Below are 13,014 nucleotides of genomic sequence, written 5' to 3' on the forward strand. Positions count from 1 at the left end.
AAGTAGCTCATGTCACTTCCACTCATATCCTTTGGTGAGGTCCCTTTGTCATACGGCCATACCTAACTGGAACAGAGACTGGAAAATGTAGCTTAACTGAATGTCCAGGAAATAGAGGTGAACTCAGATGTGGGTGAGATCTCTGAGTCTCTGCCAAATAAGGAAAAGAAATGTGGTACCTAATTGAACAAAGAAACAATAGGGGGCTTCATTTTCTTTGTGGGCCAGTAATTTATTTAGTATTCTCATCTCCAAAGATAGGTGAAGCCCTAAGTTTCATCTATTATGTGAAATGTCCTACTCTGGACATGTAGACAATTTCTTCTCATGTGAAGACATTTCACATTTCTGGTTTTGTCCTGTTGCCTCTGCTCCTGCTTTGGCATTGTGGATGGAAAAGGAGATGAAGACAACTTTATTTTTGCACAGTTGAGGCTCATTGTTGGCCCTCCACTAATCAGAAAACTGCTGGAACAATCACCACTGGGGCAGTTAGAGTTCCTAAGCAGCCAGCAGTTGCTAATGAATGTCTGAACCAGAGTATGGAGGGGCTAGAGAGGAAGGGAGCTCATGTATTATAATCATTTAGGAGAATTTTCAATATATTCATGCTGGTCTTAGGATGAATCAGCATCAGAATCCTGTTTCTGAGAGAAGGGAAGGAAGAAGTAGATTTTGCACATGCTGTCCTTGTACCGGCCATCCCTTCACCCTACCGAAACATTACTACTTGTGATTCTAAGTTGCTCTCTCTGTGATTGCCCTTCTTTCTCATAGTATTTTTGTAATACTCCTCTTTTACAAAGAGCAATTTTCATACTTGTAATCACTGAAGTTCAGTGTATTAGTCTGCTAGGACTGCCATAACAAAATGCCACAGAGTGGGGGCTTAAACAACAGAAATGTATTCTCACAGTTCTGGAGGCTGGAAGTCCAAGATCAAGGTGTTGGCAGGTTTGGTTTCTCTTGAAACCTCTCTCCTTGGCTTTCAGATGGTTGTGTTTTGTTGTGTCCTCACATGACCTTTCCTCTGTGCAGGAATCCCTACGGTCTCTTCTTCCTGTAAGGATGCCAGTTATATTGGATTAGGGTTTCACCCTTATGACCTTGCTTAACCTTAATTACCTCTCTAAAGGCCCTCTCTCCAAACATAATTACATCAAGGGTTGGGGCTTCAATATATGAATTTGGGGGTTTGGGGGTCATGATTCAGTCCATAACACTCAGAACATGAAAAGGTCTCAGGCAACACATCCTACCTTTTGGCTTCTTAAGACTCTGCAGTTTCAAATTTTCTTGAGTCTTCTGAGTCACAAAAGAATCACCAGTGGCAACTGTGCTCAGGATTCCAGTCAGAAGAGCAGGGTTGGTAAATTGAAACTCATTATGTAAAATTTAGACAAATTTCATTTCAGAATATTGAGCTGTACCTAATCCATCCTGAAGTAATTTTTCAAGTTTCGAACTAGAAAATTTGGATGACTTAGGCAAGTTTTCCCCTGCTCTCCCTACCCCATTCCTAAATCCCATTCTTAAAGCATCTCTTTGCTTCTTTTCAGCATCGTCCTCACAAATGTGTGCTTCACACTCAAGTTCCCACATCCACTCTTTGCTCCATCAAAGCCTCTGCATCCTGTCTTGTTCTTCCAGGTGCTTATTCTGGAAAAATGGTAACTAGCTCATCTGATAAAAGGTTCAGATAAGTGTGCAGGTAGGAGATGAGTATTTTCAAGCTGGAGCCATTCTTATATTTGTATTAATGAGATGCCTTCTGCCAACTCAAAGCCCTTATCAAGAGGAGGTGGACACTTCACTGGTAGGAACTTCATTGTTTGTGAACCTTGCAGTACCAGAGGCAGGTGAGTGAAGAAGGCCCTCAGCATATTCTTCAGTCAGTTCCTACTCCCTGAGTGTAGAAAACCAGTCTTGCGTCTTCCTCCAAAGAGCTGACCCATGCAGCTATGTTCTTAGGAATAGACCATCCATTTCAAATGAGTACTTTTCATTATGATCTACAGGGCATGGATTTTCACAAATGCGTTTTAAAAATCTATTTCCCCCTTGTCTTAACTCTTTCATGATCTTACCTATAAATTACGAGATCTGAGAGAGTGGGAAATGTGTCTCGTTCACCTTTATGTCTTTAATGCTTATTATATTGTGAATATAGTTGGTGCTTAGTAAATATTTGGTGAATACATTCATATTCTAGGACAGGTTTTTTTTTTGTTTTTTGTTTTTGTTTGTTTGTTTGTTCTGTTTTTTGAGGGAGAGTGGGCAGGCAACAAGGGCTGCTTTCACTGTCGCAGTTTTAAAAATGTGTAACCCAAACAAAGAAGAGAATGATTCAGATTCTGGAAGCAGATTTGGATTATATAAATTGACTCGAGTGCCATCTCTCTTCTCAACTCCAAGTGTCTAAACTATTAGGCTTAAACTCATGCTATTTGAATCAGCATTCCCTTTGAATGGCATTATTATTATTGTTTATCATTGCCTCAGCTTTTACTATGCTTGGTGCTGCAGAAGACATTAAAAAGACACAGTTCTTGCCTTGGGGCTTACACTCAGATGGGCAAACAAAACGTATTTAAGAAGAGGTAGATTGATGGCAGAGATGCAATTTCCCAGGTGTTTGTATTTGTGCTTTGGGTTCGTTTGTCTTTTAACCAGCTGTGGGCTAAGGAAATCTTGAAACTTTTCTTCAGAACAAGGACGTAAATGACAAGAGTTCAGAAGAAAACACAAGCCTTGAAGTGCAGAACACAGGGCTGAACACCTAAACAGCCCAGCTGTGTGTGTGTGGGGGGGAATCTCTGTGCTCTTAAATCCTCTCCCTTTCTGTCTCTCTCAACAACGCGCCTTCCCTGTGCTTCCTCACTGAAAACCAAATCATTAATTTAAAAATGGATCACCGAATTTTATGGCCCATTTTCAAGTATTAGTCCCGTTCTTTCCTATCAAGTTGTGTTTCAAAATTTGGCTAGTTCTCCTTACAGCCTGAGACATTTATTTGTACAAAAGTTAGGAAAACTTTGATCTTAAGGAGATACTGCCCTCGAGTTTAATTTCTGGAAATCCAATTTAAAAGCTGAAATGAATAAAAACATACCTCACACTTTTTGCTCTTTTCTTTTGGTGAATATTTTAAAATAGTTCTCTTATGCAGTTGTGAAGCAGAGAGAAGTGTGTCTATTTTGTGGATGCTCTTTAGTGTTTGTGGAAGATATTTGTGTGTCTGTGTGCATGTAGAAAGCATCTTCGTCTTAGACATCTAAATACTGTGTCCGTTTGTTATACATGAGATCAAATATCTGCTTCTGGGAGTAAGCCAGGGCAAAACTTTTAAGTTTCACATGTCAAGTACATGAAGAACACAATCTGTGATGCTTGGTAAAGCTGTAGAGACGTCCAGATTGCAGAAGGGGCGGCGATAATCTTCGTTGTGCAGGGGAGAGTTGGGTTCCATTTCATTTGGTCGCCACGATCTCTAGGTGGATGGAGGGGTTTCTCGTCAGGGTTTTGATCCATGAAAAGGATGTAAGCACCCACAGCTATGCATATTTAGACATTGGTTTCCAAAGTTTCTGTTTAATTCCACTTTCTCATCACATGCAGGAGTGTGGTATGCCCTTCCAGATGGCCCACACAAATGCTTTGTCGTACTTCACTCACTCCTTGCATGTCAAGCATCTCTGGGACTACATACATCACCAATTAGCATCTTATATTCATTTGAAAGGAATGGTTCTGCAACATTGTATGGTTTTCTTTGATAAAATTTGCATGTTGCGATGTTCTTCTAAGAATCAAGGATGTGATTGCGGAATTTTCCTCCCATCTTCTCCCTCCCCCTAAATATTTTTCCTGGTGCAGCACCATTTGATCTGTATTTTAGGGAAAATATCTTTGGTTTGAAATTTCTGGGACCTGGTGAGACCATTTTAGTGTATTTACCAATGCATACTAGACATTTACTATGTCACATCTTTCCAGGGGGCTATGTTCCTGTTGGTCCATCCCCATTTTTCAGATTCTAAATCAGGCAACCTCCTCACTGATCTACAGATTTGGCACTGACATCCTTTAGCCATCTGCAACAATCTCCCAGTTAGACATTCCTTATCCTGAGCTCTGTGATAAGCATTTAAAACAGTGGATTTTGTGTGTTGGCCCTGATGGTAATAAGCAATCCTGACATATGAAAATCATGTTTAACCAACACACCAAAGAGATACTATGCACCAAAGGGATCAAATTGTCACCTAGCAAATGGTAGCAGTTACTATTAAGCTTTCTAAAGTAATCAGTATTGGCATGTTGGCGAACAGGCAGGTGGAACACACAGAATCCTAACGGGTAATGCCTTCTTGACATCTTCATGTGAATTCTCACAGGCATTTCAAACTTTACATGCCCACCTTCAGTATCTCCTGAAACTGTCCCTCCCTAGGGTCCCTCATCTTAGTAAATGGTATATTGTCTACTCAGGTATTCGGTCCAGAAATCTGGAGTCCTCAGGAATACCTTCATTAATTTCATCACCTCATTCCCCTTCCCCCGAATTTGTCATTAAGTGTTTTGGTTCCACTTCCATTTATCCCGGATCAATTCAATCTTTGTCACCTTACTTCCACCTCCTGCGCATCCAAAGTTCACATCCTAGTTTCTGGAAAGCTTCTGTAACATCCAAACTGCACTCCCTGCTGTAAGTCTGATTCTCCCATGTTCCCTTTTGTGCTCAAACTGTAGAGTTCTTATATGATGAACTGGAGAAGGTCTCTATGAATGTTGAACAACCTGCATTTGGCTTTTGTGTTTAGAACATGACACAAGTCTCCCCCTAACCCCCCGAGGTCTGCAAAACCCTGCGTATTCTGAGTCTTGAGTACCTGTCTCCAACAGGCTCCAGCTTGCTGCACTGAACTTTGGGGGAGCTTGTGAAACTTTTTTGGTTCTTTCCCCTACTTGAGGATTTTGTACTGGCTCTGCCTCGAGCCTGAAAAGATTTTCTCTCTACCTCTTCACTTGCTTGGTTTCTCCTCATTCTATAGGTCTTGTCTTAAATATCTGTTCCTCAGAAAGGCCTTCTGTGGCTACCTCATTGGAGGACCTTCATTGGAGGTTACCTTCTGGTGCAGCACCCCGTTTATTTCCTTCAAAGTACTGATCATAGTCTCAAAATATTTTGGTTATCTATTCACTTATTTGTCCGCTATCTGTCTTCTGTTGTATAGAATCAAGTCAGTGTTCTCAAGGCCAGGTTCGTTCTTGTTTAATTCATGTGCGTGTTGCTTAGCAAGGTGCTTGGCATGTAGAGGCACTTAAAACATATTTGTTGAATCAATGTCTCTAACAAATTATGACGAGAAGAGTTGAATGTATGTATGTGGTGTGTGGCATGTGGTATGTGGCGTGTGTATGTGTTGCAATGGTTAAGTTAAAGCACTGGGTGTTATACGCAACTAATGAATCATTGAACACTACATCAAAAACTAATGATGTACAATGTGTTGGCTAATTGAATTAAAAAAAATAAAATAAATAAAAAATACAAAAATAAAGGAAGTGCTATTGGGTGGGGGTGGGCTAAATGGTGATAGGGATTAAGAAGGGCACTTGGGTTGAGCGCTGGGTGTTATATATAAGTGGTGCGGCACTAAATTTTACTTCTAAAACCAATATTATGTTAACTAATTAAAATTTAAATAAAAATTTGAAAAGAAATAAAGGAAGTGCTATTGACTGTATGTTTGTGTTCACCCCAAATTCACATGTTGAAACTGAATCCCCAAAGAGATAGCATTAGGAGGTGGGGGTCTTTAGGAAGTGATAGGTTATGAGAGTGGAGCCCTCATGAATGGGATTAGTGCTCTCATAAAAGAAGCCCCAGAGAACTCCCTCACCCCTTCTGCCACGTGAGGACACAGTAGAAAATGCCATTTATGAAGCAGGAAGAAGGTCCTCACAAGACTCGGAATCTGCCGGCACCTTGATTTTGGACTTCCAGCCTTCAAAACTGTGAGAAATAAAGGTTTATAAGCCACCCAGTCCGTGATATTGTTCTAGCAGCACAAATGGAGTAAGACAGGAAGGAAACACAGAAGTAGAAGAGATAAAGAGGTTTGGCATCAGGACTGCAGGAAGTCAGACCCGCTGAGAGGGTCCCAGCACAAGACTGATACACAGTGCCTGGGCCAATGCAGAGGTCAGAGGCCTTGACTCACAACCCTGGCAGTTTGTTGGAGACCATTCAATATGTACTGATTGGTGCCTAGGAAAACAGCACAACGTACTCATTCACATAGAAAAAGTAAGAGACCACAGCTCCAAGGTAACACAGAACACAGATCTTTAAAGCAATCACATGATGTGGCTGAGGCCACGTCACATTTGGTAAATGGAACAAACTTCCATTTCCGCATGTAAACATACATGCGAATGCGTTTGATCAAATTCACCATCCTCATAATCTGTTATTTAATTTTACCAAAGACTGGAGAGCAAAATGGACCAAAAGAACACATTTACCAGACCAGAATAGACGGTGGATGAAGCCACATGGGTGAGAACTTTACAGAAGCACTTTGAGCACATACTGTTCAAATTAGGGGAAAGAAGCACATTCTTCAGCAAAGAGAAATTCACTGCCCTGGTCAAAACCTGACTCCTGGAGGCACACATGTGCATAAACACATGGGCTCTATGAGTAACAATGATCTTACTGCCAGAAAGCTTTTCATAAGCACTTGCTATGTGCCAGGCACTGCCTGAAACTGCTCACATGCATTATCTCACTTACAACCATAAGCTTACGAGATAGGTATGAATATGACTCCATTTTCACAGAAGAAAACGCGAAGTTAAGGGAAGGTAATTATTTTGCTCTAGATCACACAGCAAGAGTGATAGAAACCCTTATCTATTTACGTTTAGAACTTGAACTTCATTATCACATTGATTGGCAAAGAAACCCAATCTCTGGGAAAGATGGCTGCTTCTGCCTGGGAAGTGTAACAGTGCACAATAGTGTTCTGGATCTGCAGGGAAAATATACTTTCTGATTATACACCAGAGAGCATTAAATATATTGTGCTGTGACTGTTTTTTTTTTTTTTTTTTTTTTTTTTTTNTTTTACTTGCCCATTAGATTGCAACCAACTTTAGTTCCTCATACTGGTCTCCTTAGCCTTAGTACTGAGTACAGGTTCTGCAGCTCAGCTGAAGGCAGAGGTTTGGACCTTGTCCTGAAACCCTCATCCATGGAAGTTGTTTTTTATTTGATTTGGTCTTCCATTTACATGAACTAGTTTAATAAAACAAGTTACAGTCATTTAAGAGTAACTATTTTTAAAAAGAGCTTGCATTGTCAAGAAGAATTGGCATTCTTAAATACCAACGATAAAGAAACCTGATGGGGAATGTCACTAGTTAACCATGCCTAAATCAAAAGAATAGGAAGACTATGCTTACAATTCCAAAGAGAATTATTAGACATCTTAATTTTAAACATTATTCAGTATTAAAGTGTCATCAATAAAACAAAGATATCCCCAGAAACCAAGGAAAAAGAAAATAAAAAGCAAAAGAAGAGTGAGAAATGTATTCACTTCTGAAACTGTCATGGGGCGAATTTCAAAACAGAATATGAAGTTTTTACAAAATTTATCATTCTCATTATTCCCATTTTCAGGTAAAATGCAATCTAGATGCAAGCAGTTTTTTTAAAAACACCGTATTATGTATCTCATAGGCCAGAACTATCGAAGCAAATCAGATCTCTCATTTTAGTATGCATTTACACATTTAAAAATTCATATTATTGACTATGTTGAATGCCGTGACTTCTAGAGAACCATTACAGCACACGGGATAGCTTTTTATTTGGCATTGTATCAATTTGAAGCCCAGAATGTCATGATCTTAATGCAGATAGCAGATATGCGTGTGTAAAGAGGTATGGAGAGTAAGGTAAGGTGCACATGCAATAGGCAATTTTCAAATGTCATTGTTTCAGCCCTAAAAACAGAACGCACGCACTGAAGGGAATGTTTTGCTCCCCGGTCTGTGCCAGACACTTCCGCCTGCACGTCTCGCGCTGCTCGCTTCCGCGCCGCCGCCACGCTGCAGCGCTTGGAGGACCATTTGCCCCTTAAATATCACACGTAGCTCATTTGCATTATAGACTATGGGCCCAAGAGGGAAAAACACTTAATTTTATTAATAGAATGGATTTTAAATCTCTCTACAGGAGGCCACAGAACACCCCAAAGGGCTAATCTGTGTTATGGAGAGATGGCAAATCAGAAAAGCCCCAGTGCGTTCCCCGACCCCCCCCCCCCCGAAATCGTTCCCAATGAAAGCTACCACTAGGCCGATTGGCTTTGAGCATCCTCTGTTTGAACACTGGAATGGTTCCACACCTGATGTACAAATACCTAAGCCCCTGAGATTTACAATAGGAATGCTAATGCATGGCGTAAGCCCCACTGAAACAAACAGCCGGGATAATAATTTTGTAACCTCTTGTTGACATAACCCACCAGCTTGCTGAAGAGCCCCTTCATGTAGAGGAAACACAGAAACTATAATGATTTTCAGATACAGTTGACAAGAGACCATTTAGTAAACTTTTATTTTTTTTTAACTAACAGTATGCAAGGATGTTGTATTCTAGGCTGCTACTAATAATCTCATCAGAATGCAAAAGCAGCGACTGTGTTATAAAACCAATGATCTGTTATATTCTGCAAGAATTTACAAAAGCCTAATGTCATTTACTACACCACGAGAACCATACTTGGATAAAAAAAAAAATAAAACACAACAGAATTCAAAAACTGATTACAGCTGACGAAAAAATAAACTGTTTGCAAATGCAATGCTTTAAAGGTAAAACATACCAGAGTGGAAGACAAGGAGCCCAGTGATGACTTCGCAAGGGGAGAAATTGGTGTTTGGGAACGTATGAACGGCATTCGTCACTTAGGGCCCTGTTGGAATCAAGGCATCCATTTAAGTCCAGGATTCTCCGGTCCACGGTTACTGCTGAGGATGTGTTGCCAGCTCAAGCTGCAGGAAACTTGTGGTCTCGAAAGAGTTGTTTGGTTTTTTCTTTTTTTTTTTTTTCTTAGCAGCATTTCTGACAAAAGCATATCTCTAACAGTCTTAAATATACAATTTAAATGATTTTTAAAAGGGAAGACCTTTCTTTGGGGACATTTGGAATAAAGTCAACTGAAAAGTCAGTGGCAGGATTTTGTCAGGTTATCTATGTAGCTGGGACTCAGACGGTCTCTCCTTTCTGTCAGCTGGGACCCTATGATGGGTGCAAGAGCAGAGGCAGTCTTCGCTCAGCCCATATGCTTACTGCTCTTAAAAGTTTCATGGATTCAATTCTGGTAGTTAATTTTTAATGGCATTTTAATTTTATAAGGAAATAAATGTGCTTAAAAATTCTTTCCTTTGAAGCCTAAACCAATTCTTCTGCATTTTATTCAGTGATGAAAAAAAATCAGCTTCCTGAAGGATATCCATCTATTCATCTATCATTCTTCCATCTATCCTCCAGAGAGGGAGGGAGGGAGGGAAGAAGAGAGAGAGAGAGACAGAGAGAAAGAGAGAGAGAGATATCTTGGAAGTTCCTGAAATTGTTATAATCTTTGGAAGAAACTGATTCTCTCCTTTTCAAACTAAGTCTTTTGGAAACATTTTTATTTCCAGGATGGACATGGCAGAATGTGAGAAGCACAGGGTCCTTAAAATTTTTTGAAGATTTATTTACTTTTTTATGGAAAGTGAGAGAGAGGTAGAGAGAGAGAAAAATAGAGAATGCGAGCGGGGGAGGGGTGTGGAGAGGCAGAGAGAAAACCTCAAGCAGACTCCCTGCTGAGCGTGGAGGCTGATGCAGGGCTGGATCTCATGACCCTCAAGTTCAAGACCTGACCTGAAATCAAGAGTCAGACACTTAACGGACTGAGCCACCCAGGTACTCCCAGGGTCCTTAATATTAAAAGTCATTTTTACAGTATTGTTAGCCAGCTTCCAGCAGATTCCTTCCAGGAAATCTATTCTTGGATGTCCTTGAAGATACACTTGGTCTTGCAAACTTGCAGGGAGTCATTTTGAAGTGTTGACTTAGGCACCTGTAAGACATCTGGTAATAATGAAGATGGAGCTTTTAATGCTTTTAGTGCTTTTATGAATGAGTTACAGTACAGTCACTGATGAATTATTAAAGTATATCTCTACAGGAGGAGGTGTCCACATTTTCTGACTGCTGGGAAGTTGCACATATTGATAGTTGTTCAGAAAGAAATTGGGACTGGCTGTTCATCAGATCCATTAGTTTGAGAACCAAATGAATTGATGTTATATTTCAGGAGAGTCTTGCTCTCCACAGATATAGGGAGATGTTTCATAAAAGAGGACAGACTGCTTATGAAGGTGTCTGAATTATGTAGGACAATAGTTAAATGTGTGAAACATCCCCTTGCCTTTACTCCTACTGTTTTTGTTTGTTTGTTTGTTTGTTTGTTTGTTTTCTGATTGGAGGGAGTCACTGCCTGTCTGGTAATCTTCCATTCATCCTCAAGAGCAGCCCCAATGCTGCTCCTTCTTTGTGACTCTCCCTAATCTTCAGTTAATTGTATTTTACATGACCACAGCACCATATACATAGTTATCTTATATCTCTCATTAATTATCCTATAAGTGTATGTGTAAATGTATTTATTTATTGGTTTATTCTACTAAAGTATAAGATCCTCAGTAAATGTTTTTTTCCATTCACAGCACATTGTAATAGGTATCTGATGAATGTTCAGGAATGAACAATTATAAAAGGATTTAAGTAAAATCAAACTTCCAGGAAAATAAGAAAATGATATCAACAATTTAATAAGTTTGGACTATTGGTCACTAACACAGATTTAAAGGATTCCTAAACAATTAGAAGCATTTAAATTTAAAAACATAGTTAAAAATAAATACCTTTTTTTTAATTAAAAAAATTGTATGGTATGAGATCTGAGGAACAGGTCCCTTTCTCAGTCTAATAGACAATCAACAAATTAGACTTTGGAAAGAAAAGTTTTCATTTACTGTCCTTAAGAGAATATCCATATTCAATTAAAATAATTGGTCTTTTTTGAGGACTGATAGGGAGTTTGAAAAGAGTGATCTATATAGACTTGATTTCTTTATTCAACAAATTTGTGTAGAGCCTCTGGTATTTGCACAGCTCTTTGTTAGGTACTGAGGGTTCAGGGATGAACCAAACCAACTTGGTTCCTGCCCTCTTGGGTGCAGAACATAATGAGTAAGGTAGGTGGCCTTCAAACAAAAGGCCCCCTTAAAGTCATGTCACTACAACTGTCATAAGTACTGTAATTGATAAATTCAGGAACTTAATAGCATTCAAGAGGAGAATCTGACCTAGAGAGAGGACACCTTCAGTGGAGAAGTGATAATTAAACAGAAACTAGGGGTGGGGAGGACAGGTTTTTCAGGGGAAGTGTGGTGAAAAGAGTGATATGGGCAGAGGGAAAACCAGCAAATGTGCATATGAACCTGGTGCATTTGGAGAAGGCAAGGTGGGGCTAGGCAATGAGGCTCCAATACAGTGAGTGAGGGGAAGCGAAACATAAGGTGAGGTAGGAAGTTGGGCAGGAATCAGTGCTTTCAAGGGATCAGAGCCCATGCTAGGGATGTGACAGTGGATGAGGTCAAGGGTAACATGCATCCCATGCAAATGCAGCTCCAAGAGAAGTCCCCTCACTTCCTCCTTCCAACTTGATAGCCACCCCACTCCCTCAAACTTATCCCTTTGTATATAAAAAACCCAGAGGTGCTAGTAATATGAAAGTTTATCCTAAAAAAAGTAGTATCCATGGGAGTTTTAAGAAGAGAAATGACATTCAAAGTTGAGTTTGAACAGGTTGGAAAAGGGCAAAGGTCAGTGTAGAAAGAAAATGAAGAGGCAAGGATGGTTCATCAATGACGCTGGAGTCATTGATAGTGGAAATGAGTAAAAGGAATTGATAAATTAGAGATACATTTTAAAAGAATAATCAACAAATATAGGGTGTGAAGAAAAAGGAGCTGTCAAGAATGATTGCAAGATTTCTGTTATGAGCATGCGAGTGGATATTTGGCCAACTGCTGCAGTAGAAACACTTGAGGAGGAACAGTTTGGGAAGGAAACATAAGTTCAGATTCTGGAATTGTGGTGTTCAAGGAACCTGTAAAACATCGAGGTAGAGATTTCAAGAGGAGGTGGACATAAAATTATAAGAATCAGAAGAGAAATCAACATGGAAACACGAATTTAGGGGTCATGGGCTTATAGAGGAAATGTAGAATATTGACAAAAATTAGAGTAATAAAGAGATTCTTTGGATCATAATATAGATCATGGGGGAGAAAGAACAATATTAGATGTTCTCTAAAAGTGATAAAAGAAAGGGTTTTTTTGGTATACATTACCATAAATTTATTGTTGATTTTTTTGTAGTAACATGTTTTGGCTTTTTGCTATCTATTTGTTGGCTACATTTTAATGATAGTTGCCATGTTTTGCATTGTACTAGTACTAGAAAGTATGAGACTTCCTCCATTTCTCTGGAGATCAGCAATATAGAAATTATTAGAAAATTATCAGAGATACTCTCAAATTGTTTAACACAGGTAATCGGTGAAATAACCATTTAATGGAACTTTTTAAAATTTAATACAAAGCCATATAAGTTACTTTATTAGAGAAATTGTACATATTGGTGAATATGGTCGATGGTCATATCTATGGGTTAATTCTTTAAAAATCAGAACCAGTGCGCTTGGGTGGCTCAGTTGGTTGAATGCCCAACTCTTGATTTTGGTTCAGGTCATGACCTCAGTGTCCTGAGATTGAGCCCAGCATGGGCTCCCTGCTCAATGGGGAGTCTGCTTCTCTCCTTCTGCTCCTCCCTCTGCCTCCCCCTGCTTGTGCATGTGTGCATACTCTCTCTCTTAAAT

This window comes from Ailuropoda melanoleuca, chromosome 14, assembly GCF_002007445.2.
Source record: "Ailuropoda melanoleuca isolate Jingjing chromosome 14, ASM200744v2, whole genome shotgun sequence".
NCBI lineage: Eukaryota > Metazoa > Chordata > Mammalia > Carnivora > Ursidae > Ailuropoda > Ailuropoda melanoleuca.